This window comes from Megalopta genalis, unplaced genomic scaffold (genome assembly GCF_051020955.1).
Source record: "Megalopta genalis isolate 19385.01 unplaced genomic scaffold, iyMegGena1_principal scaffold0057, whole genome shotgun sequence".
Lineage (NCBI taxonomy): Eukaryota > Metazoa > Arthropoda > Insecta > Hymenoptera > Halictidae > Megalopta > Megalopta genalis.
The window spans coordinates 423363-450000 of NW_027476126.1; the positions used below are offsets into that span (position 1 = coordinate 423363).

A 26638-nucleotide genomic window follows, 5' to 3' on the forward strand; every position below is an offset into this window, starting at 1 on the left:
AGCATTTAGAACGATACATTGTTTAAAATAAGGGCACTTTACTCTTGACATTTTACGGTTTTTTCAATTTTCTGAAAAATCCTATCATTAGATTTTTTTAAAAATACGATATTCTTGCTTAACTAACGTTTCTACATAGGGATTAAGCATTTAGAACGAAATCTAATGTCAGAAAATGGCACTTTACTCTTGACATTTTTCGGTTTTTTCAATTTTCTGGAAAATCCTATCATTAGATTTTTTTAAAAATACGATATTCTTGCTTAACTAACGTTTTTACATAGGGATTAAGCATTTAGAACGAAATCTAATGTAGGAAAATGGTACTTTACTCTTGATCGGTACGTTGGGACTTTGAAAATATTCGGGCGTTCCAATCGCTCGTCTGTTGCATCATAGCGCGTCTCGGCGCAATCGACCGATTCGCTCGATCCATTATTTTCGATTTACGGCTAAAATAAATTTTTCTAATTTTTTTCAATAACATATTCCTGCTTAAATAACTTTTTTACATAGGGATTAAGCATTTAGAACGATACATTGTTTAAAGTAAGGGCACTTTACTCTTGACATTTTACGGTTTTTTCAATTTTCTGAAAAATCCTATCATTAGATTTTTTTAAAAATACGATATTCTTGCTTAACTAACGTTTCTACATAGGGATTAAGCATTTAGAACGAAATCTAATGTCAGAAAATGGCACTTTACTCTTGACATTTTTCGGTTTTTTCAATTTTCTGGGAAATCCTATCATTAGATTTTTTTAAAAATACGATATTCTTGCTTAACTAACGTTTTTACATAGGGATTAAGCATTTAGAACGAAATCTAATGTAGGAAAATGGTACTTTACTCTTGATCGGTACGTTGGGACTTTGAAAATATTCGGGCGTACGCGGCGCGCTCGGCGCTTCGAACAGCTCCGGTGTCCCCATTATTTTCGATTTACGGCTAAAATAAATTTTTCTAATTTTTTTCAATAACATATTCCTGCTAAAATAACTTTTTTACATAGGGATTAAGCATTTAGAACGATACATTGTTTAAAATAAGGGCACTTTACTCTTGACATTTTACGGTTTTTTCAATTTTCTGAAAAATCCTATCATTAGATTTTTTTAAAAATACGATATTCTTGCTTAACTAACGTTTCTACATAGGGATTAAGCATTTAGAACGAAATCTAATGTCAGAAAATGGCACTTTACTCTTGACATTTTTCGGTTTTTTCAATTTTCTGGAAAATCCTATCATTAGATTTTTTTAAAAATACGATATTCTTGCTTAACTAACGTTTTTACATAGGGATTAAGCATTTAGAACGAAATCTAATGTAGGAAAATGGTACTTTACTCTTGATCGGTACGTTGGGACTTTGAAAATATTCGGGCGTTCCAATCGCTCGTCTGTTGCATCATAGCGCGTCTCGGCGCAATCGACCGATTCGCTCGATCCATTATTTTCGATTTACGGCTAAAATAAATTTTTCTAATTTTTTTCAATAACATATTCCTGCTTAAATAACTTTTTTACATAGGGATTAAGCATTTAGAACGATACATTGTTTAAAGTAAGGGCACTTTACTCTTGACATTTTACGGTTTTTTCAATTTTCTGAAAAATCCTATCATTAGATTTTTTTAAAAATACGATATTCTTGCTTAACTAACGTTTCTACATAGGGATTAAGCATTTAGAACGAAATCTAATGTCAGAAAATGGCACTTTACTCTTGACATTTTTCGGTTTTTTCAATTTTCTGGGAAATCCTATCATTAGATTTTTTTAAAAATACGATATTCTTGCTTAACTAACGTTTTTACATAGGGATTAAGCATTTAGAACGAAATCTAATGTAGGAAAATGGTACTTTACTCTTGATCGGTACGTTGGGACTTTGAAAATATTCGGGCGTACGCGGCGCGCTCGGCGCTTCGAACAGCTCCGGTGTCCCCATTATTTTCGATTTACGGCTAAAATAAATTTTTCTAATTTTTTTCAATAACATATTCCTGCTAAAATAACTTTTTTACATAGGGATTAAGCATTTAGAACGATACATTGTTTAAAATAAGGGCACTTTACTCTTGACATTTTACGGTTTTTTCAATTTTCTGAAAAATCCTATCATTAGATTTTTTTAAAAATACGATATTCTTGCTTAACTAACGTTTCTACATAGGGATTAAGCATTTAGAACGAAATCTAATGTCAGAAAATGGCACTTTACTCTTGACATTTTTCGGTTTTTTCAATTTTCTGGAAAATCCTATCATTAGATTTTTTTAAAAATACGATATTCTTGCTTAACTAACGTTTTTACATAGGGATTAAGCATTTAGAACGAAATCTAATGTAGGAAAATGGTACTTTACTCTTGATCGGTACGTTGGGACTTTGAAAATATTCGGGCGTTCCAATCGCTCGTCTGTTGCATCATAGCGCGTCTCGGCGCAATCGACCGATTCGCTCGATCCATTATTTTCGATTTACGGCTAAAATAAATTTTTCTAATTTTTTTCAATAACATATTCCTGCTTAAATAACTTTTTTACATAGGGATTAAGCATTTAGAACGATACATTGTTTAAAGTAAGGGCACTTTACTCTTGACATTTTACGGTTTTTTCAATTTTCTGAAAAATCCTATCATTAGATTTTTTTAAAAATACGATATTCTTGCTTAACTAACGTTTTTACATAGGGATCAAGCATTTAGAACGAAATCTAATGTCAGAAAATGGCACTTTACTCTTGACATTTTTCGGTTTTTTCAATTTTCTGGAAAATCCTATCATTAGATTTTTTTAAAAATACGATATTCTTGCTTAACTAACGTTTTTACATAGGGATTAAGCATTTAGAACGAAATCTAATGTCAGAAAATGGCACTTTACTCTTGACATTTTTCGGTTTTTTCAATTTTCTGGGAAATCCTATCATTAGATTTTTTTAAAAATACGATATTCTTGCTTAACTAACGTTTTTACATAGGGATTAAGCATTTAGAACGAAATCTAATGTAGGAAAATGGTACTTTACTCTTGATCGGTACGTTGGGACTTTGAAAATATTCGGGCGTACGCGGCGCGCTCGGCGCTTCGAACAGCTCCGGTGTCCCCATTATTTTCGATTTACGGCTAAAATAAATTTTTCTAATTTTTTTCAATAACATATTCCTGCTAAAATAACTTTTTTACATAGGGATTAAGCATTTAGAACGATACATTGTTTAAAATAAGGGCACTTTACTCTTGACATTTTACGGTTTTTTCAATTTTCTGAAAAATCCTATCATTAGATTTTTTTAAAAATACGATATTCTTGCTTAACTAACGTTTCTACATAGGGATTAAGCATTTAGAACGAAATCTAATGTCAGAAAATGGCACTTTACTCTTGACATTTTTCGGTTTTTTCAATTTTCTGGAAAATCCTATCATTAGATTTTTTTAAAAATACGATATTCTTGCTTAACTAACGTTTTTACATAGGGATTAAGCATTTAGAACGAAATCTAATGTAGGAAAATGGTACTTTACTCTTGATCGGTACGTTGGGACTTTGAAAATATTCGGGCGTTCCAATCGCTCGTCTGTTGCATCATAGCGCGTCTCGGCGCAATCGACCGATTCGCTCGATCCATTATTTTCGATTTACGGCTAAAATAAATTTTTCTAATTTTTTTCAATAACATATTCCTGCTTAAATAACTTTTTTACATAGGGATTAAGCATTTAGAACGATACATTGTTTAAAGTAAGGGCACTTTACTCTTGACATTTTACGGTTTTTTCAATTTTCTGAAAAATCCTATCATTAGATTTTTTTAAAAATACGATATTCTTGCTTAACTAACGTTTCTACATAGGGATTAAGCATTTAGAACGAAATCTAATGTCAGAAAATGGCACTTTACTCTTGACATTTTTCGGTTTTTTCAATTTTCTGGGAAATCCTATCATTAGATTTTTTTAAAAATACGATATTCTTGCTTAACTAACGTTTTTACATAGGGATTAAGCATTTAGAACGAAATCTAATGTAGGAAAATGGTACTTTACTCTTGATCGGTACGTTGGGACTTTGAAAATATTCGGGCGTACGCGGCGCGCTCGGCGCTTCGAACAGCTCCGGTGTCCCCATTATTTTCGATTTACGGCTAAAATAAATTTTTCTAATTTTTTTCAATAACATATTCCTGCTAAAATAACTTTTTTACATAGGGATTAAGCATTTAGAACGATACATTGTTTAAAATAAGGGCACTTTACTCTTGACATTTTACGGTTTTTTCAATTTTCTGAAAAATCCTATCATTAGATTTTTTTAAAAATACGATATTCTTGCTTAACTAACGTTTCTACATAGGGATTAAGCATTTAGAACGAAATCTAATGTCAGAAAATGGCACTTTACTCTTGACATTTTTCGGTTTTTTCAATTTTCTGGAAAATCCTATCATTAGATTTTTTTAAAAATACGATATTCTTGCTTAACTAACGTTTTTACATAGGGATTAAGCATTTAGAACGAAATCTAATGTAGGAAAATGGTACTTTACTCTTGATCGGTACGTTGGGACTTTGAAAATATTCGGGCGTTCCAATCGCTCGTCTGTTGCATCATAGCGCGTCTCGGCGCAATCGACCGATTCGCTCGATCCATTATTTTCGATTTACGGCTAAAATAAATTTTTCTAATTTTTTTCAATAACATATTCCTGCTTAAATAACTTTTTTACATAGGGATTAAGCATTTAGAACGATACATTGTTTAAAGTAAGGGCACTTTACTCTTGACATTTTACGGTTTTTTCAATTTTCTGAAAAATCCTATCATTAGATTTTTTTAAAAATACGATATTCTTGCTTAACTAACGTTTCTACATAGGGATTAAGCATTTAGAACGAAATCTAATGTCAGAAAATGGCACTTCACTCTTGATCGGTACGTTGGGACTTTGAAAATATTCGGGCGTTCCAATCGCTCGTCTGTTGCATCATAGCGCGTCTCGGCGCAATCGACCGATTCGCTCGATCCATTATTTTCGATTTACGGCTAAAATAAATTTTTCTAATTTCTTTCAATAACATATTCCTGCTTAAATAACTTTTTTACATAGGGATTAAGCATTTAGAACGATACATTGTTTAAAATAAGGGCACTTTACTCTTGACATTTTACGGTTTTTTCAATTTTCTGAAAAATCCTATCATTAGATTTTTTTAAAAATACGATATTCTTGCTTAACTAACGTTTCTACATAGGGATTAAGCATTTAGAACGAAATCTAATGTCAGAAAATGGCACTTTACTCTTGACATTTTTCGGTTTTTTCAATTTTCTGGAAAATCCTATCATTAGATTTTTTTAAAAATACGATATTCTTGCTTAACTAACGTTTTTACATAGGGATTAAGCATTTAGAACGAAATCTAATGTAGGAAAATGGTACTTTACTCTTGATCGGTACGTTGGGACTTTGAAAATATTCGGGCGTACGCGGCGCGCTCGGCGCTTCGAACAGCTCCGGTGTCCCCATTATTTTCGATTTACGGCTAAAATAAATTTTTCTAATTTTTTTCAATAACATATTCCTGCTAAAATAACTTTTTTACATAGGGATTAAGCATTTAGAACGATACATTGTTTAAAATAAGGGCACTTTACTCTTGACATTTTACGGTTTTTTCAATTTTCTGAAAAATCCTATCATTAGATTTTTTTAAAAATACGATATTCTTGCTTAACTAACGTTTCTACATAGGGATTAAGCATTTAGAACGAAATCTAATGTCAGAAAATGGCACTTTACTCTTGACATTTTTCGGTTTTTTCAATTTTCTGGGAAATCCTATCATTAGATTTTTTTAAAAATACGATATTCTTGCTTAACTAACGTTTTTCCATAGGGATTAAGCATTTAGAACGAAACCTAATGTAGGAAAATGGTACTTTACTCTTGATCGGTACGTTGGGACTTTGAAAATATTCGGGCGTTCCAATCGCTCGTCTGTTGCATCATAGCGCGTCTCGGCGCAATCGACCGATTCGCTCGATCCATTATTTTCGATTTACGGCTAAAATAAATTTTTCTAATTTTTTTCAATAACATATTCCTGCTTAAATAACTTTTTTACATAGGGATTAAGCATTTAGATCGATACATTGTTTAAAATAAGGGCACTTTACTCTTGACATTTTACGGTTTTTTCAATTTTCTGAAAAATCCTATCATTAGATTTTTTTAAAAATACGATATTCTTGCTTAACTAACGTTTCTACATAGGGATTAAGCATTTAGAACGAAATCTAATGTCAGAAAATGGCACTTTACTCTTGACATTTTTCGGTTTTTTCAATTTTCTGGAAAATCCTATCATTAGATTTTTTTAAAAATACGATATTCTTGCTTAACTAACGTTTTTACATAGGGATTAAGCATTTAGAACGAAATCTAATGTAGGAAAATGGTACTTTACTCTTGATCGGTACGTTGGGACTTTGAAAATATTCGGGCGTTCCAATCGCTCGTCTGTTGCATCATAGCGCGTCTCGGCGCAATCGACCGATTCGCTCGATCCATTATTTTCGATTTACGGCTAAAATAAATTTTTCTAATTTTTTTCAATAACATATTCCTGCTTAAATAACTTTTTTACATAGGGATTAAGCATTTAGAACGATACATTGTTTAAAGTAAGGGCACTTTACTCTTGACATTTTACGGTTTTTTCAATTTTCTGAAAAATCCTATCATTAGATTTTTTTAAAAATACGATATTCTTGCTTAACTAACGTTTCTACATAGGGATTAAGCATTTAGAACGAAATCTAATGTCAGAAAATGGCACTTTACTCTTGACATTTTTCGGTTTTTTCAATTTTCTGGAAAATCCTATCATTAGATTTTTTTAAAAATACGATATTCTTGCTTAACTAACGTTTTTACATAGGGATTAAGCATTTAGAACGAAATCTAATGTCAGAAAATGGCACTTCACTCTTGATCGGTACGTTGGGACTTTGAAAATATTCGGGCGTTCCAATCGCTCGTCTGTTGCATCATAGCGCGTCTCGGCGCAATCGACCGATTCGCTCGATCCATTATTTTCGATTTACGGCTAAAATAAATTTTTCTAATTTCTTTCAATAACATATTCCTGCTTAAATAACTTTTTTACATAGGGATTAAGCATTTAGAACGATACATTGTTTAAAATAAGGGCACTTTACTCTTGACATTTTACGGTTTTTTCAATTTTCTGAAAAATCCTATCATTAGATTTTTTTAAAAATACGATATTCTTGCTTAACTAACGTTTCTACATAGGGATTAAGCATTTAGAACGAAATCTAATGTCAGAAAATGGCACTTTACTCTTGACATTTTTCGGTTTTTTCAATTTTCTGGGAAATCCTATCATTAGATTTTTTTAAAAATACGATATTCTTGCTTAACTAACGTTTTTCCATAGGGATTAAGCATTTAGAACGAAACCTAATGTAGGAAAATGGTACTTTACTCTTGATCGGTACGTTGGGACTTTGAAAATGTTCGGGCGTTCCAATCGCTCGTCTGTTGCATCATAGCGCGTCTCGGCGCAATCGACCGATTCGCTCGATCCATTATTTTCGATTTACGGCTAAAATAAATTTTTCTAATTTTTTTCAATAACATATTCCTGCTTAAATAACTTTTTTACATAGGGATTAAGCATTTAGAACGATACATTGTTTAAAATAAGGGCACTTTACTCTTGACATTTTACGGTTTTTTCAATTTTCTGAAAAATCCTATCATTAGATTTTTTTAAAAATACGATATTCTTGCTTAACTAACGTTTCTACATAGGGGTTAAGCATTTAGAACGAAATCTAATGTCAGAAAATGGCACTTTACTCTTGACATTTTTCGGTTTTTTCAATTTTCTGGAAAATCCTATCATTAGATTTTTTTAAAAATACGATATTCTTGCTTAACTAACGTTTTTACATAGGGATTAAGCATTTAGAACGAAATCTAATGTAGGAAAATGGTACTTTACTCTTGATCGGTACGTTGGGACTTTGAAAATATTCGGGCGTACGCGACGCGCTCGGCGCTTCGAACAGCTCCGGTGTCCCCATTATTTTCGATTTACGGCTAAAATAAATTTTTCTAATTTTTTTCAATAACATATTCCTGCTAAAATAACTTTTTTACATAGGGATTAAGCATTTAGAACGATACATTGTTTAAAATAAGGGCACTTTACTCTTGACATTTTACGGTTTTTTCAATTTTCTGAAAAATCCTATCATTAGATTTTTTTAAAAATACGATATTCTTGCTTAACTAACGTTTCTACATAGGGATTAAGCATTTAGAACGAAATCTAATGTCAGAAAATGGCACTTTACTCTTGACATTTTTCGGTTTTTTCAATTTTCTGGAAAATCCTATCATTAGATTTTTTTAAAAATACGATATTCTTGCTTAACTAACGTTTTTACATAGGGATTAAGCATTTAGAACGAAATCTAATGTAGGAAAATGGTACTTTACTCTTGATCGGTACGTTGGGACTTTGAAAATATTCGGGCGTTCCAATCGCTCGTCTGTTGCATCATAGCGCGTCTCGGCGCAATCGACCGATTCGCTCGATCCATTATTTTCGATTTACGGCTAAAATAAATTTTTCTAATTTTTTTCAATAACATATTCCTGCTTAAATAACTTTTTTACATAGGGATTAAGCATTTAGAACGATACATTGTTTAAAGTAAGGGCACTTTACTCTTGACATTTTACGGTTTTTTCAATTTTCTGAAAAATCCTATCATTAGATTTTTTTAAAAATACGATATTCTTGCTTAACTAACGTTTCTACATAGGGATTAAGCATTTAGAACGAAATCTAATGTCAGAAAATGGCACTTTACTCTTGACATTTTTCGGTTTTTTCAATTTTCTGGGAAATCCTATCATTAGATTTTTTTAAAAATACGATATTCTTGCTTAACTAACGTTTTTCCATAGGGATTAAGCATTTAGAACGAAACCTAATGTAGGAAAATGGTACTTTACTCTTGATCGGTACGTTGGGACTTTGAAAATATTCGGGCGTTCCAATCGCTCGTCTGTTGCATCATAGCGCGTCTCGGCGCAATCGACCGATTCGCTCGATCCATTATTTTCGATTTACGGCTAAAATAAATTTTTCTAATTTTTTTCAATAACATATTCCTGCTTAAATAACTTTTTTACATAGGGATTAAGCATTTAGAACGATACATTGTTTAAAATAAGGGCACTTTACTCTTGACATTTTACGGTTTTTTCAATTTTCTGAAAAATCCTATCATTAGATTTTTTTAAAAATACGATATTCTTGCTTAACTAACGTTTCTACATAGGGATTAAGCATTTAGAACGAAATCTAATGTCAGAAAATGGCACTTTACTCTTGACATTTTTCGGTTTTTTCAATTTTCTGGGAAATCCTATCATTAGATTTTTTTAAAAATACGATATTCTTGCTTAACTAACGTTTTTCCATAGGGATTAAGCATTTAGAACGAAACCTAATGTAGGAAAATGGTACTTTACTCTTGATCGGTACGTTGGGACTTTGAAAATATTCGGGCGTTCCAATCGCTCGTCTGTTGCATCATAGCGCGTCTCGGCGCAATCGACCGATTCGCTCGATCCATTATTTTCGATTTACGGCTAAAATAAATTTTTCTAATTTTTTTCAATAACATATTCCTGCTTAAATAACTTTTTTACATAGGGATTAAGCATTTAGAACGATACATTGTTTAAAATAAGGGCACTTTACTCTTGACATTTTACGGTTTTTTCAATTTTCTGAAAAATCCTATCATTAGATTTTTTTAAAAATACGATATTCTTGCTTAACTAACGTTTCTACATAGGGATTAAGCATTTAGAACGAAATCTAATGTCAGAAAATGGCACTTTACTCTTGACATTTTTCGGTTTTTTCAATTTTCTGGAAAATCCTATCATTAGATTTTTTTAAAAATACGATATTCTTGCTTAACTAACGTTTTTACATAGGGATTAAGCATTTAGAACGAAATCTAATGTAGGAAAATGGTACTTTACTCTTGATCGGTACGTTGGGACTTTGAAAATATTCGGGCGTTCCAATCGCTCGTCTGTTGCATCATAGCGCGTCTCGGCGCAATCGACCGATTCGCTCGATCCATTATTTTCGATTTACGGCTAAAATAAATTTTTCTAATTTTTTTCAATAACATATTCCTGCTTAAATAACTTTTTTACATAGGGATTAAGCATTTAGAACGATACATTGTTTAAAGTAAGGGCACTTTACTCTTGACATTTTACGGTTTTTTCAATTTTCTGAAAAATCCTATCATTAGATTTTTTTAAAAATACGATATTCTTGCTTAACTAACGTTTCTACATAGGGATTAAGCATTTAGAACGAAATCTAATGTCAGAAAATGGCACTTTACTCTTGACATTTTTCGGTTTTTTCAATTTTCTGGAAAATCCTATCATTAGATTTTTTTAAAAATACGATATTCTTGCTTAACTAACGTTTTTACATAGGGATTAAGCATTTAGAACGAAATCTAATGTCAGAAAATGGCACTTCACTCTTGATCGGTACGTTGGGACTTTGAAAATATTCGGGCGTTCCAATCGCTCGTCTGTTGCATCATAGCGCGTCTCGGCGCAATCGACCGATTCGCTCGATCCATTATTTTCGATTTACGGCTAAAATAAATTTTTCTAATTTCTTTCAATAACATATTCCTGCTTAAATAACTTTTTTACATAGGGATTAAGCATTTAGAACGATACATTGTTTAAAATAAGGGCACTTTACTCTTGACATTTTACGGTTTTTTCAATTTTCTGAAAAATCCTATCATTAGATTTTTTTAAAAATACGATATTCTTGCTTAACTAACGTTTCTACATAGGGATTAAGCATTTAGAACGAAATCTAATGTCAGAAAATGGCACTTTACTCTTGACATTTTTCGGTTTTTTCAATTTTCTGGAAAATCCTATCATTAGATTTTTTTAAAAATACGATATTCTTGCTTAACTAACGTTTTTACATAGGGATTAAGCATTTAGAACGAAATCTAATGTAGGAAAATGGTACTTTACTCTTGATCGGTACGTTGGGACTTTGAAAATATTCGGGCGTACGCGACGCGCTCGGCGCTTCGAACAGCTCCGGTGTCCCCATTATTTTCGATTTACGGCTAAAATAAATTTTTCTAATTTTTTTCAATAACATATTCCTGCTAAAATAACTTTTTTACATAGGGATTAAGCATTTAGAACGATACATTGTTTAAAATAAGGGCACTTTACTCTTGACATTTTACGGTTTTTTCAATTTTCTGAAAAATCCTATCATTAGATTTTTTTAAAAATACGATATTCTTGCTTAACTAACGTTTCTACATAGGGATTAAGCATTTAGAACGAAATCTAATGTCAGAAAATGGCACTTTACTCTTGACATTTTTCGGTTTTTTCAATTTTCTGGAAAATCCTATCATTAGATTTTTTTAAAAATACGATATTCTTGCTTAACTAACGTTTTTACATAGGGATTAAGCATTTAGAACGAAATCTAATGTAGGAAAATGGTACTTTACTCTTGATCGGTACGTTGGGACTTTGAAAATATTCGGGCGTTCCAATCGCTCGTCTGTTGCATCATAGCGCGTCTCGGCGCAATCGACCGATTCGCTCGATCCATTATTTTCGATTTACGGCTAAAATAAATTTTTCTAATTTTTTTCAATAACATATTCCTGCTTAAATAACTTTTTTACATAGGGATTAAGCATTTAGAACGATACATTGTTTAAAGTAAGGGCACTTTACTCTTGACATTTTACGGTTTTTTCAATTTTCTGAAAAATCCTATCATTAGATTTTTTTAAAAATACGATATTCTTGCTTAACTAACGTTTCTACATAGGGATTAAGCATTTAGAACGAAATCTAATGTCAGAAAATGGCACTTTACTCTTGACATTTTTCGGTTTTTTCAATTTTCTGGGAAATCCTATCATTAGATTTTTTTAAAAATACGATATTCTTGCTTAACTAACGTTTTTCCATAGGGATTAAGCATTTAGAACGAAACCTAATGTAGGAAAATGGTACTTTACTCTTGATCGGTACGTTGGGACTTTGAAAATATTCGGGCGTTCCAATCGCTCGTCTGTTGCATCATAGCGCGTCTCGGCGCAATCGACCGATTCGCTCGATCCATTATTTTCGATTTACGGCTAAAATAAATTTTTCTAATTTTTTTCAATAACATATTCCTGCTTAAATAACTTTTTTACATAGGGATTAAGCATTTAGAACGATACATTGTTTAAAATAAGGGCACTTTACTCTTGACATTTTACGGTTTTTTCAATTTTCTGAAAAATCCTATCATTAGATTTTTTTAAAAATACGATATTCTTGCTTAACTAACGTTTCTACATAGGGATTAAGCATTTAGAACGAAATCTAATGTCAGAAAATGGCACTTTACTCTTGACATTTTTCGGTTTTTTCAATTTTCTGGAAAATCCTATCATTAGATTTTTTTAAAAATACGATATTCTTGCTTAACTAACGTTTTTACATAGGGATTAAGCATTTAGAACGAAATCTAATGTAGGAAAATGGTACTTTACTCTTGATCGGTACGTTGGGACTTTGAAAATATTCGGGCGTTCCAATCGCTCGTCTGTTGCATCATAGCGCGTCTCGGCGCAATCGACCGATTCGCTCGATCCATTATTTTCGATTTACGGCTAAAATAAATTTTTCTAATTTTTTTCAATAACATATTCCTGCTTAAATAACTTTTTTACATAGGGATTAAGCATTTAGAACGATACATTGTTTAAAGTAAGGGCACTTTACTCTTGACATTTTACGGTTTTTTCAATTTTCTGAAAAATCCTATCATTAGATTTTTTTAAAAATACGATATTCTTGCTTAACTAACGTTTCTACATAGGGATTAAGCATTTAGAACGAAATCTAATGTCAGAAAATGGCACTTTACTCTTGACATTTTTCGGTTTTTTCAATTTTCTGGGAAATCCTATCATTAGATTTTTTTAAAAATACGATATTCTTGCTTAACTAACGTTTTTCCATAGGGATTAAGCATTTAGAACGAAACCTAATGTAGGAAAATGGTACTTTACTCTTGATCGGTACGTTGGGACTTTGAAAATATTCGGGCGTTCCAATCGCTCGTCTGTTGCATCATAGCGCGTCTCGGCGCAATCGACCGATTCGCTCGATCCATTATTTTCGATTTACGGCTAAAATAAATTTTTCTAATTTTTTTCAATAACATATTCCTGCTTAAATAACTTTTTTACATAGGGATTAAGCATTTAGAACGATACATTGTTTAAAATAAGGGCACTTTACTCTTGACATTTTACGGTTTTTTCAATTTTCTGAAAAATCCTATCATTAGATTTTTTTAAAAATACGATATTCTTGCTTAACTAACGTTTCTACATAGGGATTAAGCATTTAGAACGAAATCTAATGTCAGAAAATGGCACTTTACTCTTGACATTTTTCGGTTTTTTCAATTTTCTGGAAAATCCTATCATTAGATTTTTTTAAAAATACGATATTCTTGCTTAACTAACGTTTTTACATAGGGATTAAGCATTTAGAACGAAATCTAATGTAGGAAAATGGTACTTTACTCTTGATCGGTACGTTGGGACTTTGAAAATATTCGGGCGTTCCAATCGCTCGTCTGTTGCATCATAGCGCGTCTCGGCGCAATCGACCGATTCGCTCGATCCATTATTTTCGATTTACGGCTAAAATAAATTTTTCTAATTTTTTTCAATAACATATTCCTGCTTAAATAACTTTTTTACATAGGGATTAAGCATTTAGAACGATACATTGTTTAAAGTAAGGGCACTTTACTCTTGACATTTTACGGTTTTTTCAATTTTCTGAAAAATCCTATCATTAGATTTTTTTAAAAATACGATATTCTTGCTTAACTAACGTTTCTACATAGGGATTAAGCATTTAGAACGAAATCTAATGTCAGAAAATGGCACTTTACTCTTGACATTTTTCGGTTTTTTCAATTTTCTGGGAAATCTTATCATTAGATTTTTTTAAAAATACGATATTCTTGCTTAACTAACGTTTTTCCATAGGGATTAAGCATTTAGAACGAAACCTAATGTAGGAAAATGGTACTTTACTCTTGATCGGTACGTTGGGACTTTGAAAATATTCGGGCGTTCCAATCGCTCGTCTGTTGCATCATAGCGCGTCTCGGCGCAATCGACCGATTCGCTCGATCCATTATTTTCGATTTACGGCTAAAATAAATTTTTCTAATTTTTTTCAATAACATATTCCTGCTTAAATAACTTTTTTACATAGGGATTAAGCATTTAGAACGATACATTGTTTAAAATAAGGGCACTTTACTCTTGACATTTTACGGTTTTTTCAATTTTCTGAAAAATCCTATCATTAGATTTTTTTAAAAATACGATATTCTTGCTTAACTAACGTTTCTACATAGGGATTAAGCATTTAGAACGAAATCTAATGTCAGAAAATGGCACTTTACTCTTGACATTTTTCGGTTTTTTCAATTTTCTGGAAAATCCTATCATTAGATTTTTTTAAAAATACGATATTCTTGCTTAACTAACGTTTTTACATAGGGATTAAGCATTTAGAACGAAATCTAATGTAGGAAAATGGTACTTTACTCTTGATCGGTACGTTGGGACTTTGAAAATATTCGGGCGTTCCAATCGCTCGTCTGTTGCATCATAGCGCGTCTCGGCGCAATCGACCGATTCGCTCGATCCATTATTTTCGATTTACGGCTAAAATAAATTTTTCTAATTTTTTTCAATAACATATTCCTGCTTAAATAACTTTTTTACATAGGGATTAAGCATTTAGAACGATACATTGTTTAAAGTAAGGGCACTTTACTCTTGACATTTTACGGTTTTTTCAATTTTCTGAAAAATCCTATCATTAGATTTTTTTAAAAATACGATATTCTTGCTTAACTAACGTTTCTACATAGGGATTAAGCATTTAGAACGAAATCTAATGTCAGAAAATGGCACTTTACTCTTGACATTTTTCGGTTTTTTCAATTTTCTGGGAAATCCTATCATTAGATTTTTTTAAAAATACGATATTCTTGCTTAACTAACGTTTTTCCATAGGGATTAAGCATCTAGAACGAAACCTAATGTAGGAAAATGGTACTTTACTCTTGATCGGTACGTTGGGACTTTGAAAATATTCGGGCGTTCCAATCGCTCGTCTGTTGCATCATAGCGCGTCTCGGCGCAATCGACCGATTCGCTCGATCCATTATTTTCGATTTACGGCTAAAATAAATTTTTCTAATTTTTTTCAATAACATATTCCTGCTTAAATAACTTTTTTACATAGGGATTAAGCATTTAGAACGATACATTGTTTAAAATAAGGGCACTTTACTCTTGACATTTTACGGTTTTTTCAATTTTCTGAAAAATCCTATCATTAGATTTTTTTAAAAATACGATATTCTTGCTTAACTAACGTTTCTACATAGGGATTAAGCATTTAGAACGAAATCTAATGTCAGAAAATGGCACTTTACTCTTGACATTTTTCGGTTTTTTCAATTTTCTGGGAAATCCTATCATTAGATTTTTTTAAAAATACGATATTCTTGCTTAACTAACGTTTTTCCATAGGGATTAAGCATTTAGAACGAAACCTAATGTAGGAAAATGGTACTTTACTCTTGATCGGTACGTTGGGACTTTGAAAATATTCGGGCGTTCCAATCGCTCGTCTGTTGCATCATAGCGCGTCTCGGCGCAATCGACCGATTCGCTCGATCCATTATTTTCGATTTACGGCTAAAATAAATTTTTCTAATTTTTTTCAATAACATATTCCTGCTTAAATAACTTTTTTACATAGGGATTAAGCATTTAGAACGATACATTGTTTAAAATAAGGGCACTTTACTCTTGACATTTTACGGTTTTTTCAATTTTCTGAAAAATCCTATCATTAGATTTTTTTAAAAATACGATATTCTTGCTTAACTAACGTTTCTACATAGGGATTAAGCATTTAGAACGAAATCTAATGTCAGAAAATGGCACTTTACTCTTGACATTTTTCGGTTTTTTCAATTTTCTGGAAAATCCTATCATTAGATTTTTTTAAAAATACGATATTCTTGCTTAACTAACGTTTTTACATAGGGATTAAGCATTTAGAACGAAATCTAATGTAGGAAAATGGTACTTTACTCTTGATCGGTACGTTGGGACTTTGAAAATATTCGGGCGTTCCAATCGCTCGTCTGTTGCATCATAGCGCGTCTCGGCGCAATCGACCGATTCGCTCGATCCATTATTTTCGATTTACGGCTAAAATAAATTTTTCTAATTTTTTTCAATAACATATTCCTGCTTAAATAACTTTTTTACATAGGGATTAAGCATTTAGAACGATACATTGTTTAAAATAAGGGCACTTTACTCTTGACATTTTACGGTTTTTTCAATTTTCTGAAAAATCCTATCATTAGATTTTTTTAAAAATACGATATTCTTGCTTAACTAACGTTTCTACATAGGGATTAAGCATTTAGAACGAAATCTAATGTCAGAAAATGGCACTTTACTCTTGACATTTTTCGGTTTTTTCAATTTTCTGGGAAATCCTATCATTAGATTTTTTTAAAAATACGATATTCTTGCTTAACTAACGTTTTTCCATAGGGATTAAGCATTTAGAACGAAACCTAATGTAGGAAAATGGTACTTTACTCTTGATCGGTACGTTGGGACTTTGAAAATATTCGGGCGTTCCAATCGCTCGTCTGTTGCATCATAGCGCGTCTCGGCGCAATCGACCGATTCGCTCGATCCATTATTTTCGATTTACGGCTAAAATAAATTTTTCTAATTTTTTTCAATAACATATTCCTGCTTAAATAACTTTTTTACATAGGGATTAAGCATTTAGAACGATACATTGTTTAAAATAAGGGCACTTTACTCTTGACATTTTACGGTTTTTTCAATTTTCTGAAAAATCCTATCATTAGATTTTTTTAAAAATACGATATTCTTGCTTAACTAACGTTTCTACATAGGGATTAAGCATTTAGAACGAAATCTAATGTCAGAAAATGGCACTTTACTCTTGACATTTTTCGGTTTTTTCAATTTTCTGGAAAATCCTATCATTAGATTTTTTTAAAAATACGATATTCTTGCTTAACTAACGTTTTTACATAGGGATTAAGCATTTAGAACGAAATCTAATGTAGGAAAATGGTACTTTACTCTTGATCGGTACGTTGGGACTTTGAAAATATTCGGGCGTTCCAATCGCTCGTCTGTTGCATCATAGCGCGTCTCGGCGCAATCGACCGATTCGCTCGATCCATTATTTTCGATTTACGGCTAAAATAAATTTTTCTAATTTTTTTCAATAACATATTCCTGCTTAAATAACTTTTTTACATAGGGATTAAGCATTTAGAACGATACATTGTTTAAAGTAAGGGCACTTTACTCTTGACATTTTACGGTTTTTTCAATTTTCTGAAAAATCCTATCATTAGATTTTTTTAAAAATACGATATTCTTGCTTAACTAACGTTTCTACATAGGGATTAAGCATTTAGAACGAAATCTAATGTCAGAAAATGGCACTTTACTCTTGACATTTTTCGGTTTTTTCAATTTTCTGGAAAATCCTATCATTAGATTTTTTTAAAAATACGATATTCTTGCTTAACTAACGTTTTTACATAGGGATTAAGCATTTAGAACGAAATCTAATGTCAGAAAATGGCACTTCACTCTTGATCGGTACGTTGGGACTTTGAAAATATTCGGGCGTTCCAATCGCTCGTCTGTTGCATCATAGCGCGTCTCGGCGCAATCGACCGATTCGCTCGATCCATTATTTTCGATTTACGGCTAAAATAAATTTTTCTAATTTCTTTCAATAACATATTCCTGCTTAAATAACTTTTTTACATAGGGATTAAGCATTTAGAACGATACATTGTTTAAAATAAGGGCACTTTACTCTTGACATTTTACGGTTTTTTCAATTTTCTGAAAAATCCTATCATTAGATTTTTTTAAAAATACGATATTCTTGCTTAACTAACGTTTCTACATAGGGATTAAGCATTTAGAACGAAATCTAATGTCAGAAAATGGCACTTTACTCTTGACATTTTTCGGTTTTTTCAATTTTCTGGAAAATCCTATCATTAGATTTTTTTAAAAATACGATATTCTTGCTTAACTAACGTTTTTACATAGGGATTAAGCATTTAGAACGAAATCTAATGTAGGAAAATGGTACTTTACTCTTGATCGGTACGTTGGGACTTTGAAAATATTCGGGCGTACGCGACGCGCTCGGCGCTTCGAACAGCTCCGGTGTCCCCATTATTTTCGATTTACGGCTAAAATAAATTTTTCTAATTTTTTTCAATAACATATTCCTGCTAAAATAACTTTTTTACATAGGGATTAAGCATTTAGAACGATACATTGTTTAAAATAAGGGCACTTTACTCTTGACATTTTACGGTTTTTTCAATTTTCTGAAAAATCCTATCATTAGATTTTTTTAAAAATACGATATTCTTGCTTAACTAACGTTTCTACATAGGGATTAAGCATTTAGAACGAAATCTAATGTCAGAAAATGGCACTTTACTCTTGACATTTTTCGGTTTTTTCAATTTTCTGGAAAATCCTATCATTAGATTTTTTTAAAAATACGATATTCTTGCTTAACTAACGTTTTTACATAGGGATTAAGCATTTAGAACGAAATCTAATGTAGGAAAATGGTACTTTACTCTTGATCGGTACGTTGGGACTTTGAAAATATTCGGGCGTTCCAATCGCTCGTCTGTTGCATCATAGCGCGTCTCGGCGCAATCGACCGATTCGCTCGATCCATTATTTTCGATTTACGGCTAAAATAAATTTTTCTAATTTTTTTCAATAACATATTCCTGCTTAAATAACTTTTTTACATAGGGATTAAGCATTTAGAACGATACATTGTTTAAAGTAAGGGCACTTTACTCTTGACATTTTACGGTTTTTTCAATTTTCTGAAAAATCCTATCATTAGATTTTTTTAAAAATACGATATTCTTGCTTAACTAACGTTTCTACATAGGGATTAAGCATTTAGAACGAAATCTAATGTCAGAAAATGGCACTTTACTCTTGACATTTTTCGGTTTTTTCAATTTTCTGGGAAATCCTATCATTAGATTTTTTTAAAAATACGATATTCTTGCTTAACTAACGTTTTTCCATAGGGATTAAGCATTTAGAACGAAACCTAATGTAGGAAAATGGTACTTTACTCTTGATCGGTACGTTGGGACTTTGAAAATATTCGGGCGTTCCAATCGCTCGTCTGTTGCATCATAGCGCGTCTCGGCGCAATCGACCGATTCGCTCGATCCATTATTTTCGATTTACGGCTAAAATAAATTTTTCTAATTTTTTTCAATAACATATTCCTGCTTAAATAACTTTTTTACATAGGGATTAAGCATTTAGAACGATACATTGTTTAAAATAAGGGCACTTTACTCTTGACATTTTACGGTTTTTTCAATTTTCTGAAAAATCCTATCATTAGATTTTTTTAAAAATACGATATTCTTGCTTAACTAACGTTTCTACATAGGGATTAAGCATTTAGAACGAAATCTAATGTCAGAAAATGGCACTTTACTCTTGACATTTTTCGGTTTTTTCAATTTTCTGGAAAATCCTATCATTAGATTTTTTTAAAAATACGATATTCTTGCTTAACTAACGTTTTTACATAGGGATTAAGCATTTAGAACGAAATCTAATGTAGGAAAATGGTACTTTACTCTTGATCGGTACGTTGGGACTTTGAAAATATTCGGGCGTTCCAATCGCTCGTCTGTTGCATCATAGCGCGTCTCGGCGCAATCGACCGATTCGCTCGATCCATTATTTTCGATTTACGGCTAAAATAAATTTTTCTAATTTTTTTCAATAACATATTCCTGCTTAAATAACTTTTTTACATAGGGATTAAGCATTTAGAACGATACATTGTTTAAAGTAAGGGCACTTTACTCTTGACATTTTACGGTTTTTTCAATTTTCTGAAAAATCCTATCATTAGATTTTTTTAAAAATACGATATTCTTGCTTAACTAACGTTTCTACATAGGGATTAAGCATTTAGAACGAAATCTAATGTCAGAAAATGGCACTTTACTCTTGACATTTTTCGGTTTTTTCAATTTTCTGGGAAATCCTATCATTAGATTTTTTTAAAAATACGATATTCTTGCTTAACTAACGTTTTTCCATAGGGATTAAGCATTTAGAACGAAACCTAATGTAGGAAAATGGTACTTTACTCTTGATCGGTACGTTGGGACTTTGAAAATATTCGGGCGTTCCAATCGCTCGTCTGTTGCATCATAGCGCGTCTCGGCGCAATCGACCGATTCGCTCGATCCATTATTTTCGATTTACGGCTAAAATAAATTTTTCTAATTTTTTTCAATAACATATTCCTGCTTAAATAACTTTTTTACATAGGGATTAAGCATTTAGAACGATACATTGTTTAAAATAAGGGCACTTTACTCTTGACATTTTACGGTTTTTTCAATTTTCTGAAAAATCCTATCATTAGATTTTTTTAAAAATACGATATTCTTGCTTAACTAACGTTTCTACATAGGGATTAAGCATTTAGAACGAAATCTAATGTCAGAAAATGGCACTTTACTCTTGACATTTTTCGGTTTTTTCAATTTTCTGGGAAATCCTATCATTAGATTTTTTTAAAAATACGATATTCTTGCTTAACTAACGTTTTTCCATAGGGATTAAGCATTTAGAACGAAACCTAATGTAGGAAAATGGTACTTTACTCTTGATCGGTACGTTGGGACTTTGAAAATATTCGGGCGTTCCAATCGCTCGTCTGTTGCATCATAGCGCGTCTCGGCGCAATCGACCGATTCGCTCGATCCATTATTTTCGATTTACGGCTAAAATAAATTTTTCTAATTTTTTTCAATAACATATTCCTGCTTAAATAACTTTTTTACATAGGGATTAAGCATTTAGAACGATACATTGTTTAAAATAAGGGCACTTTACTCTTGACATTTTACGGTTTTTTCAATTTTCTGAAAAATCCTATCATTAGATTTTTTTAAAAATACGATATTCTTGCTTAACTAACGTTTCTACATAGGGATTAAGCATTTAGAACGAAATCTAATGTCAGAAAATGGCACTTTACTCTTGACATTTTTCGGTTTTTTCAATTTTCTGGAAAATCCTATCATTAGATTTTTTTAAAAATACGATATTCTTGCTTAACTAACGTTTTTACATAGGGATTAAGCATTTAGAACGAAATCTAATGTAGGAAAATGGTACTTTACTCTTGATCGGTACGTTGGGACTTTGAAAATATTCGGGCGTTCCAATCGCTCGTCTGTTGCATCATAGCGCGTCTCGGCGCAATCGACCGATTCGCTCGATCCATTATTTTCGATTTACGGCTAAAATAAATTTTTCTAATTTTTTTCAATAACATATTCCTGCTTAAATAACTTTTTTACATAGGGATTAAGCATTTAGAACGATACATTGTTTAAAATAAGGGCACTTTACTCTTGACATTTTACGGTTTTTTCAATTTTCTGAAAAATCCTATCATTAGATTTTTTTAAAAATACGATATTCTTGCTTAACTAACGTTTCTACATAGGGATTAAGCATTTAGAACGAAATCTAATGTCAGAAAATGGCACTTTACTCTTGACATTTTTCGGTTTTTTCAATTTTCTGGAAAATCCTATCATTAGATTTTTTTAAAAATACGATATTCTTGCTTAACTAACGTTTTTACATAGGGATTAAGCATTTAGAACGAAATCTAATGTAGGAAAATGGTACTTTACTCTTGATCGGTACGTTGGGACTTAGAAAATATTCGGCCGTACGCGGCGCGTCTCGGCGCTTCGAACAGCTCCGGTGTCCCCATTATTTTCGATTTACGGCTAAAATAAATTTTTCTAATTTTTTTCAATTACATATTCTTGCTTAGATAACTTTTTTACATAGGGATTAAGCATTTAGAACGACATATTGTTTAAAATAATGGTACTTTACTCTTGTGATTTTTCGGTTTTTTTTGATTATTTTGAAAAATAAATTTTTGTAATTTTTTTAAATACGATATTCGTGATCAGTGAACGATTTCACATATGGATTAAGCATTTAGAATCGTGCGGAAGCGTTATTAAAAAAGTTTACTCGATGCGATGGGACTTTGAAAAGTTTGTGAAAATTTTCATATTGGGAAAAAATGTGTAATTTTTTGTCTAGTTTACGGTAATGTAATTTATTTTAATGTTTACTATAAATTTTTTTTTCGTTCGTTCACGCGCTATGTTACAACAGCACGGCCGGGCGGTCTGTTGCCGCGGCGGTTTACACTCATAAGCGCGCGTGCTATTCGGCCGGCGGCGCCGGCGTCCTTGCCGGCCGTTCGGTATCTATAAGAGATACACGGTCCGTGCGAGGCGGACGGAGCAGAGCGGGTTTTGGGCCAATTCTACGATCTCGGTCGAGAAGCTGTCTCAGAGCTCCTTCGGGGCTTCGGTCCTGACTGTTTCGTGCCGTTTACGTTACGGACTTTTCTCCACACAGCGTGGCCACGGGTCGGTGTCTTTGACCGAATGGCCCATATGTGGCAAGCCCTACGGGGTTGGTTACCCGTATGCACTTTGTATGTATACTCGTACTCACTGAGCAATCGACTCTTCTGTCCGAGCGATGGAAAAATTTTTTAAAATGCATCTGTAAGATTTGGAAGCAAATCGTACCAATTGAAAACTGTGGCTAAAATGAATAGCCCAGTGGAGAGAGAAAACTATCAAAAAACTGATTTTTTAAATCAAGAGGTGTCAGAAATCGAAATGCCTAGCGCGAGCGGAAGAACACGCTTTCTCGCCAGTCCAGCATGTGTCCTGTCCGTTCTTCCTCGGCTTGCCGATTTTGCCCAGATCAGAGGTTTCGTGCTTCCGGCGGTCAGAAGATCAGCGTGAGCGTACGCGCTTCCACGACTATGGCATCACCCATGTACTTTTTCCTTTGAATATATTTGAGTACATAAAAAATATTAAAACATATAGAGAGAACTGTGTCTTGGATCTTAAAAATTTGTCAATAGCGATGATATATTATTACTTAACTTGAAGTATTTGTACGTTTTAGCTGGGACGTACATTTATCTTACAAGATGTTAATAGCGAGACTCTTGAAGATAAAATTATCTTGTGATTTTATGAAGGCAAAGATAGAAACGTACGAAGCTGGCGTACGTAGAAAAATGTGATTTTATGATAGAACAAAAATATAATACGTACGTTTTTGGGCGTACGGTAAAATATCTGTATGGTAGAAAAATGAAAGAAATTGAGCGTTAAAGAAGATATGTTACAAGCGCGGAATGTGGCAAAACTTGTACATATTTGAAAGAGAAAAGTGGTGTGTCGACCTGACATATATATATGAAACAGGCGACGATGGAAAAGGATTTAAATTTTGTCCATTTTATATATACATATTGTATAGTTCCCTGGTTGATCCTGCCAGTAGTCATATGCTTGTCTCAAAGATTAAGCCATGCATGTCTCAGTACATGCCGTATTAAGGTGAAACCGCGAATGGCTCATTAAATCAGTTATGGTTTCTTAGATCGTACTAAAATTTACTTGGATAACTGTGGTAATTCTAGAGCTAATACATGCAAAACAGAGTTCCGACCAGAGATGGTAGGAACGCTTTTATTAGATCAAAACCAATCGGTGGCGGGTGTTTACACTCGTCCATCGTTTGCTTTGGTGACTCTGAATAACTTTGTGCTGATCGCATGGTCTTATAGCACCGGCGACGCATCTTTCAAATGTCTGCCTTATCAACTGTCGATGGTAGGTTCTGCGCCTACCATGGTTGTAACGGGTAACGGGGAATCAGGGTTCGATTCCGGAGAGGGAGCCTGAGAAACGGCTACCACATCCAAGGAAGGCAGCAGGCGCGCAAATTACCCACTCCCGGCACGGGGAGGTAGTGACGAAAAATAACGATACGGGACTCATCCGAGGCCCCGTAATCGGAATGAGTACACTTTAAATCCTTTAACGAGGATCCATTGGAGGGCAAGTCTGGTGCCAGCAGCCGCGGTAATTCCAGCTCCAATAGCGTATATTAAAGTTGTTGCGGTTAAAAAGCTCGTAGTTGAATCTGTGTGTCACAGTGTCGGTTCATCGCTCGCGGTGTTTAACTGGCATTATGTGGTACGTCCTACCGGTGGGCTTTGCTCTTCACGGGGCGGTCCAACTAATATCCCATCGCGGTGCTCTTCACTGAGTGTCGAGGTGGGCCGGTACGTTTACTTTGAACAAATTAGAGTGCTCAAAGCAGGCTACCTTCGCCTGAATACTGTGTGCATGGAATAATGGAATAGGACCTCGGTTCTATTTTGTTGGTTTTCGGAACCCCGAGGTAATGATTAATAGGGACAGATGGGGGCATTCGTATTGCGACGTTAGAGGTGAAATTCTTGGATCGTCGCAAGACGGACAGAAGCGAAAGCATTTGCCAAAAATGTTTTCATTAATCAAGAACGAAAGTTAGAGGTTCGAAGGCGATCAGATACCGCCCTAGTTCTAACCATAAACGATGCCAGCTAGCGATCCGCCGAAGTTCCTACGATGACTCGGCGGGCAGCTTCCGGGAAACCAAAGCTTTTGGGTTCCGGGGGAAGTATGGTTGCAAAGCTGAAACTTAAAGGAATTGACGGAAGGGCACCACCAGGAGTGGAGCCTGCGGCTTAATTTGACTCAACACGGGAAACCTCACCAGGCCCGGACACCGGAAGGATTGACAGATTGATAGCTCTTTCTTGATTCGGTGGGTGGTGGTGCATGGCCGTTCTTAGTTGGTGGAGCGATTTGTCTGGTTAATTCCGATAACGAACGAGACTCTAGCCTGCTAAATAGACGTAATTATGGTATCTCGAAGGCTCTCGGCTTCTGCCGGTGGGGTTTTTACTACCAACGTACAAACAAATCTTCTTAGAGGGACAGGCGGCTTCTAGCCGCACGAGATTGAGCAATAACAGGTCTGTGATGCCCTTAGATGTTCTGGGCCGCACGCGCGCTACACTGAAGGAATCAGCGTGTGTTCCCTGGCCGAAAGGCCCGGGTAACCCGCTGAACCTCCTTCGTGCTAGGGATTGGGGCTTGCAATTATTCCCCATGAACGAGGAATTCCCAGTAAGCGCGAGTCATAAGCTCGCGTTGATTACGTCCCTGCCCTTTGTACACACCGCCCGTCGCTACTACCGATTGAATGATTTAGTGAGGTCTTCGGACTGGTGCGCGGCAATGCTTCGGCATTGCCGATGATGCCGGGAAGATGACCAAACTTGATTATTTAGAGGAAGTAAAAGTCGTAACAAGGTTTCCGTAGGTGAACCTGCGGAAGGATCATTACAATGTTCCAATATATCTCAAAGAGAGAGGAGAGGAGGAGAGAAAATGAATTCGATTAGTTTGTGGATAAGAATTCATATAAAAAAAAAAGATATTGTTGAGCCCGCCAGATCATTCGTGCGTGATTTACACGGCCAGACGTGTGTACTACACGTATTAGGCCTTTGATCTGCGTTGCGTAGGCCACAACAAATCTTTCAAAGAGAGAGAGATATATGTGTTGTTGGGGTTTGTGATTATGAAGGTGCCCCAACGCACAAAAATATATAAAAATGTACAAAGTTGGGATGTGGTGTGGTGGAGAAGAGTTGGGCCCGACCAGATCATTCGTGCGTGATTTACACGGCAGACGTGTGTACTACACGTATTAGGCCTTTGATCTGCGTTGCGTAGGCCATCTTCCTTCCAAGACACACACGTGTTGGGGTTTGTGTGATTTTATGATAGTGCCCCAACACGGAAAAATAAGCGTACGAGAAGAGTTGGGCCCGACCAGATCATTCGTGCGTGATTTATACACGGCCAGACGCGTATTATATTACACGTATTAGGCCTTTGATCTGCGTTGCGTAGGCCATCTTCTCGATAGAGAGAAAGCCAATGTATTCTTTTTTCTTTCTTTACACACACACACACAGTTGTAGTAGGACAGGGAGGGATGCGAGCGTGCTAATCACGCTTCCTCAAGTCTTCGCTGTGGTGTAAAAAAAAAAAGAAAAAAAGGAATCGTTGGGAAAGTCCAAAGGACGAAAATATCGGGCAGTCTGAAGATAACTTAATGCTCGTTTACATTGGTATCAAGAGAGACCGGCTTGTGTAGCTCGTTTCAATGCTGTGTCGTTGTCATTGACACCCTACTCTGTTGCGCGCTAGTGGCAGCATGAGCGTGGGACGTATATATATATGACACCCAGCTAGAGCCGGCCGTGAGTCCGTCCGGTGTAAATAACGACGAAAG

At 33.9% G+C, this 26638-nt stretch overlaps 1 non-coding gene across 1 annotated transcript; it reads left to right on the forward strand.

The window, feature by feature from the left end:
• The first annotated feature begins 23759 nt into the window (after positions 1-23759).
• Positions 23760-25680, forward strand: LOC143261624 (small subunit ribosomal RNA). The gene has a single exon (XR_013035717.1). It is a non-coding gene; the product is annotated as a small subunit ribosomal RNA (ribosomal RNA).
• Positions 25681-26638: the final 958 nt, after the last annotated feature.